Below are 6,000 nucleotides of genomic sequence, written 5' to 3' on the forward strand. Positions count from 1 at the left end.
CCCAGACTCGCTCCCCTCTGTCCCTTTCTCATCTTAGCTTTCGATGACCAGAATGGGACGATGAGGAGAGATGGTGCTGCAGTATGCTCCGCTCGTGACAATAGCCTATGGTGACCTGCAGCTTTTAAGAAGCTTTACTTAGAGTTTAACAGAAGCTACCGCAGGACCCATTTTTGGGTGCCTTTTTGAACAAAGGTAACAGGGGGTAAAGGCCTTTATCATTGAGGCGTTAGGGGGTTGAATATAACGAGCACGTTCGATCAATGGCCGCCTTTTGTTGTCATTGAAGGACAAGCCACCATGGGGCCGAGGTGCCGAGGTGACGAGACAAGAGGGAACCGGACGCCTTCAACGGGGACAACAAATGATTTGTTTACCGGGTTGTTTATCTGCGTGCTGTGCTCGGAACAGGCAGACGGACAATGATGCCCCAATGACAAGGAACACGACACCATGGTCTGGAGCTGGCTGTCCGCTAACAAGCAGGCAAATCAGGGGACATCAGCACCATCAATACCGTCAAGTGACAGGCCTGTCACCAGGGTGTCACAAAGAGCCAATTAACAATGCTAATTAAAACAGTAAACAGACACACACAAAGGGACCATGCTTTTTTTCTTTAACCCTGCAGCACAAATGATGTTCTGAAGACCTTGTGTCCTCTTTCCTGTAGGACAAATGTGGCAATATAGCCGTAACAGACTGCCGGGCATAACAATGTCTCCTTTTTCCCCCCACAGTTTTGCACCCACAGCCTTGCACACAGTCATTCATGTAGACACAACCAAATCACAAACATAAACACACAACATTACACACAGAGACTTATAGTGGCCTTCGGAAATAGCAGAAATGGGTAGGTTGTACAAGTAGACCAGAACTTGAATGCTATAGTACAGAACATCCACATAGCACCGCATCCTACCCCCACTGCAGTGGCCTGAAGGCATGGTCAAAGATACTTTTCTCCCAGAACCATTACTGTGATACGATACTCTATGCTGCAGGAAAAGAACAAAAGAAAACAGACAAGTAATAAAGTGGGAAATGAAACGTCATCTCATATGCAGCTCCACAGTAAGGGCAGTGCATTTAATTGATCTGCGGGTTTATGATTTGCATAGCTGTCACTGTCCATCAACAGCCTGTCAATGCCAGTGGAGCTTGAAATGTTCAATTAGGAGGTTTTGGATTCTAGCGTGCACTCTTGACACACTTCTTTTCCGGCGCGCACTTTTGAGAACGTCAATAACATGCTGTTGTCAGATCTCCTAGGGGCCACGGAGAACTGTCAGCCTATCCAGCTGGCATAATGCGGTGATTGATGTCGGAGACACCAGGAACCGCGGAGCTGTCCGGTTCCACATTGTGCTCGTGCCGTATCAATTTATATGTGCAGGACGTCTCTGCCGCCACGGCACAACACTCTCAGCCAAGCGGCGCCAAAACGGGAGGGCTCTGACAACGCGCGTCGGCGTTTGATTGAGTGAGACTTTTACAGCGAGGCCCAGGGATAATAGGTCTTTGAGTAGACATCTGCAGCAGAGAGAAAAGGGACAAGGAGGGAAGAGATGGCACGGACCTGGAACACGGAGCTGTCTCTCCGGTTCTCCAAGCTACAGGAGCCGGGGAAACGGTAGAACCTGTTCGCTTGTCAAGACGGGAACAAGGGCAACAAGATGCGGCGTGCTCGAGGAGCAGGGCCACGTCCAGTCATGTGACAGCCGCCTCGGCCCAATCAGAGTCCGTGGTGACCTTTGTCTGAAAGAGCAGCACAGCGGCAAGAAAGTAACAGCCAGGAAAAGTTTTTAGCCGAGGAAAAGAGGAAAAGAGGCCTTCAGGTTGTAACGCCACCTCCAAAAAGACTTTGAAAGTCATCGGGAAGCTCGCTCTCTGTCTCCCGCTCTCTCACTCTTAGTCGGAAGCGTCAAGCTGGGTTTTGAACAGGCTCCCAGACTCGCTTGGCCCCTCACCTGTTCTCACCTTTAACGATGCTCTGGCTGTGAAGCGCAGACACGGCCTGCCCATGAAAAAAGGTGCTGACAGGAAACAGTGTAACCTCGAGAAATTAACATGGGTCCTTAGACAGAGGACGTTATTCGTGCACACCGGTGGACGTCCCAGACGGGAAAAGTAGACATGCAAAAAAACACTGAAGTCAGTCAGCTGTCTGTCCAACCTGAGGAAGCGTCGGATTGGTTAACATTTGGCCAAAACAAAGGTCCTTGGAGTTGTCCCTCAGTACTGGGCTTCCATTTTAGCATTAGAGTTTTCATTTTGCATAATTACTAAATTAAATAAATGTCACCAACAGACTGTAACTAAACATGATACTTAAGTGACAGAAATCATTGCTACCTATCACATCTTTCATGAATGACAGCAAGTATCAAGAACTACATAAAATACCATAACCATAAAGTACCAAATACCAAAAACCTGCTGGCTACAGAATTGTAATGCCTTAGGGACAGCCTATTGACTAAAGAACGAGAAAGGAACTGAATGAAAAACACTTAGCATGGTGTGCACAATGACTTGTCTCCCATTTGTGCTCAATTACCTGTGGTGATAAATAATTTAAGGGATATATTTGTCCCACTGCTTAGGCATTGGAAATTCACAGCATGCTAATCAGCTGTAATGAAACTTGCATGGGGGGCTAAAGATGTGAGATGTGGCCCTGGTGCCCTCCTCTCCATGGCCACAGACCACACTGGTGTCCACTGAGAGAAGAAGAAAGACTGGAACAGAGAGAGAGAGAAGGGAGGGGGGCAAGCAAGACAGAGCTGTGTGTGTGTGTGTGTGGGGGGGGGGGGTAAGGGACATTAATTTAGGTCCAGGTAATTATTTATTTGGTGTGATTTTTTCCTCTCTGGAATGGGGTGCCACACGTAAAGGTCTTTGTTGATGATTTGCACGCTCGATTGAGCCCGTGGCACTGAAGCGTTTACAACCAGCAAGAAAACACACACACACACACACACACACCAAAGTGACACGGCTGATTCCTCTAACCTGTCTGACCCCAATCTTTGCTCTACACGAAGTCCCCGCTGCCCTCTCTGCACGTCGGCCGTACGCAACCCCCCCCCCCCGCCAAACGTCCTGCACCCCCCCCCCCCCCACTCAGGGTTGGACCTTGGTAGCCTGCAGGGCCCGTTTGTGTCTGACCTTCAGCTGGGGTACATTCATCTCCCGCAGCCCCTCTGCACCAGCCAAATTACCCCCACCCCCACCCAACACCCCCATGCCCCCCCCCCCCACACACACACACACATCCCCAACCCACCTACACTCTCACCCCAGTCCCCACCTCACCCTGTAGTGTAATAGCTATTAAAATGCTCTGCCATTTAGTAGAATACCCCGCCTCATCCATCTTCTGCCCTGCCAGGGGCTTGGCGTCGGGCAGTGGGGGGCTATGCTGCGTGGACCAGCTGATAAACACACAGAGAGACGCAAAGGGCCACGTTGACAGGGGCCTCCTGTCTGCTCTATGCCGTGCGCCTTTATGCGTCTGTTTGTTTGTTTGTCTACTTGCTGTGCATGATGTTTGCGCATTCACACAGCCCATAGCCTGCCTCCTCAACAGCCTAGTCTATACAGGAGACATGCAGCTGTGTGTGGCACACAGAGGACAACACCACACAGAGGCGGTTCTCTGCGCGCCGGACACACACCCTGGCTGCTCCTACCTGTGCTCTGCGCGCCGGACACACACCCTATTAGCATTAACACTGCCTGGCATTAAGCAGCCTGCTTTAGCCTGTGTATAGAGGAAAAGGGCTTTGTTTTACACAGACACAGACACACACACACACAGGGATATTTAGCTTAGTCTATCCCTTCACTCCAGTGGACAGGGTATATATATATAGTGGACATACTCTTACCAGACCCTAACTACTGGGACAATATGCCGCCAAGTTATATGTGATTACCATATTTATTATGTGATTACCATATTTATTATGAATTAAACGTAATTTGATCTTTCTCTGTTGTACCCCGTATGAACAAAATGAAACAAACCACTGTCAGAGTCTGCTCAAAATAACATTACCACTTTGGTAATGAAATTTCAAGTTTAGGGAGATAAATTGACTTGCCTCGCTGTTCTACACTGTTACATAAAAATGAAAGTATTCCTGTCCTGAGTGTGTGTGCCTTTTACTGGAGGTACGGCAAGTAAAAGCATGATAAGCTCTTCAAGCCTATTTGTGACATAGCAAAATTGATGTTGAATATTGCTTTGGTCAGAGAACTCAGGCTTGGGGTAAACTTGCAGAAAATTACTCATCAAATCAATGACCTGTTTTCTGTCTGCCAGCCTAAAGGGCACCAGAATGCCTTTCCGGATGATTCCGGCCGAGTCTTACACCTGGTTATGACTCCTTTCCACGGCGAAATAAATTGCTTTCTTTTCCCCTTCCTCTTCACTGTTATTGGATTGTTGTTTCAATCTGTCTCTCTCTCTCTCTCTCTCTCTCTCTTTCTAACAGAGTGGAATCTCCAGGAGGCAGTGTAATTCTACACAGTCCGGCCTCATAACAGAAAACTGAGACAGCCCCAGACTGGACACCTCACTGGAAGACGCGGACATGAGGAAGAGAAAAGGTCAGACAACGTAAGTAGGAGTTCCAAATACATTGCTACTTCCCCATTTACATACATCTAATGGAATCAAATGGATACAAACATAAAGTAGTGCAACTTACAGACCACACCCCACCCAATATGCCTCATTAATCTTATAATCACATATTATGTACTATAAAACATGGCAAATACATAAATAACTCCATAAATACAGAAAACATAACTGAAGATGAGCTGGTGTAAATAGCGCTCGTCAGAGACCAGAGAGAGTGCTGCTGCTGTATCAGTAGAGCAATGCAGAGGGCAGCCCAGCACATGGCTGCAGGCTCCGCCAGCCTCTGACCACTAGAGGGCACTGAGGTTACACCTATGTGGAAAAGTGCTTTGTTTCTCACGCACACACACACACACAGAGGCAGAGAGAGAGAGAGAGAGAAACAGGCAGAGGGACATGAGAGGGAGAGGAAGAGAGAGAGGGAGACAAGAGAGAGACACACACACACACAACCACAGAGAGAGAAAGAGAGAGAGAGAGAGAGAGAGAGAGAGAGAGAGAGAGAGAGAGAGAGAGACTAAGTCCCTCTACACCCGAGAAAGCTTTTTGTCCACTCTTTGCTCACTTCCATCTTTAATTACGGGTGGGAACAAAAGGAAAAGTTTGCCAGAGAACCCCAATGAGGGGATTTGTGTGTGTATGTGTGTTTGTGTGTGTGTGTGTTAGTGTGTGTGTGTGTTAGTGTGTGTCTTTTCTGAGGTGTATGGAAGACCCAGAGAAATGTTAACACTGCATCCTACTGTATGCTACAACAGTGGACGAATGAGTGCGTGATTAAGTGAGCAGCCATATTTCCAAATAAGCCCAATGCCTTTTCAAAAGAATGACAACGAGCACCAGCAATTCAACACACACACACACACACACACACACACAAAAAGGACAGCCCCTTCGTCAATGGGCAGAAAAATCAGTGGGTGGAGAAGTCCCCCCCCCCCATCTCAAAAGCGCAGTCTTGAGCCTAGGTGGCCTTGGCTTCGCAGTCTTGATCCCAGCATGAAAGCCAAGGACACCCCCCACCACCCCCTTCTCCTGGCCCTGTCCGTCGAACCCAGACCTCCCCACCCCCCAACCCCTCGCCCCCAACCCCTTCCAGTAATGATTTCTCTCGGTAATTAAGGAATCAATGCGGGTGCCTCCTCCCCTCTCCAGATGAAGGGGAGTCAGGAGTTTGAGGCTGGTGGTGAGGGGCAAGTGGGATGTAAGGATGCACCCCACCCCTCCCCACCCCGACACACACACACACACACACACACACACACACACACACAAGCTGCCCCCCTTCTGTCCTCATTACCCGTGTCTCCCTACGTCTCCCCACGTGGTGTTGCGTTGCCCGGCCT

The 6,000-nt window shown here is 48.8% G+C and overlaps 1 protein-coding gene across 2 annotated transcripts in view; it reads right to left on the minus strand.

Moving 5' to 3' along the window:
• The window catches only part of agbl4 (AGBL carboxypeptidase 4), a 322,319-nt gene that overhangs the window by 4,173 nt on the left and 312,146 nt on the right, over positions 1-6,000 (minus strand). The gene's annotated exons all lie outside the window — the stretch shown is intronic.

The sequence above is a fragment of the Alosa sapidissima genome, chromosome 12 (genome assembly GCF_018492685.1).
Source record: "Alosa sapidissima isolate fAloSap1 chromosome 12, fAloSap1.pri, whole genome shotgun sequence".
Taxonomy (NCBI): Eukaryota; Metazoa; Chordata; class Actinopteri; order Clupeiformes; family Clupeidae; genus Alosa; species Alosa sapidissima.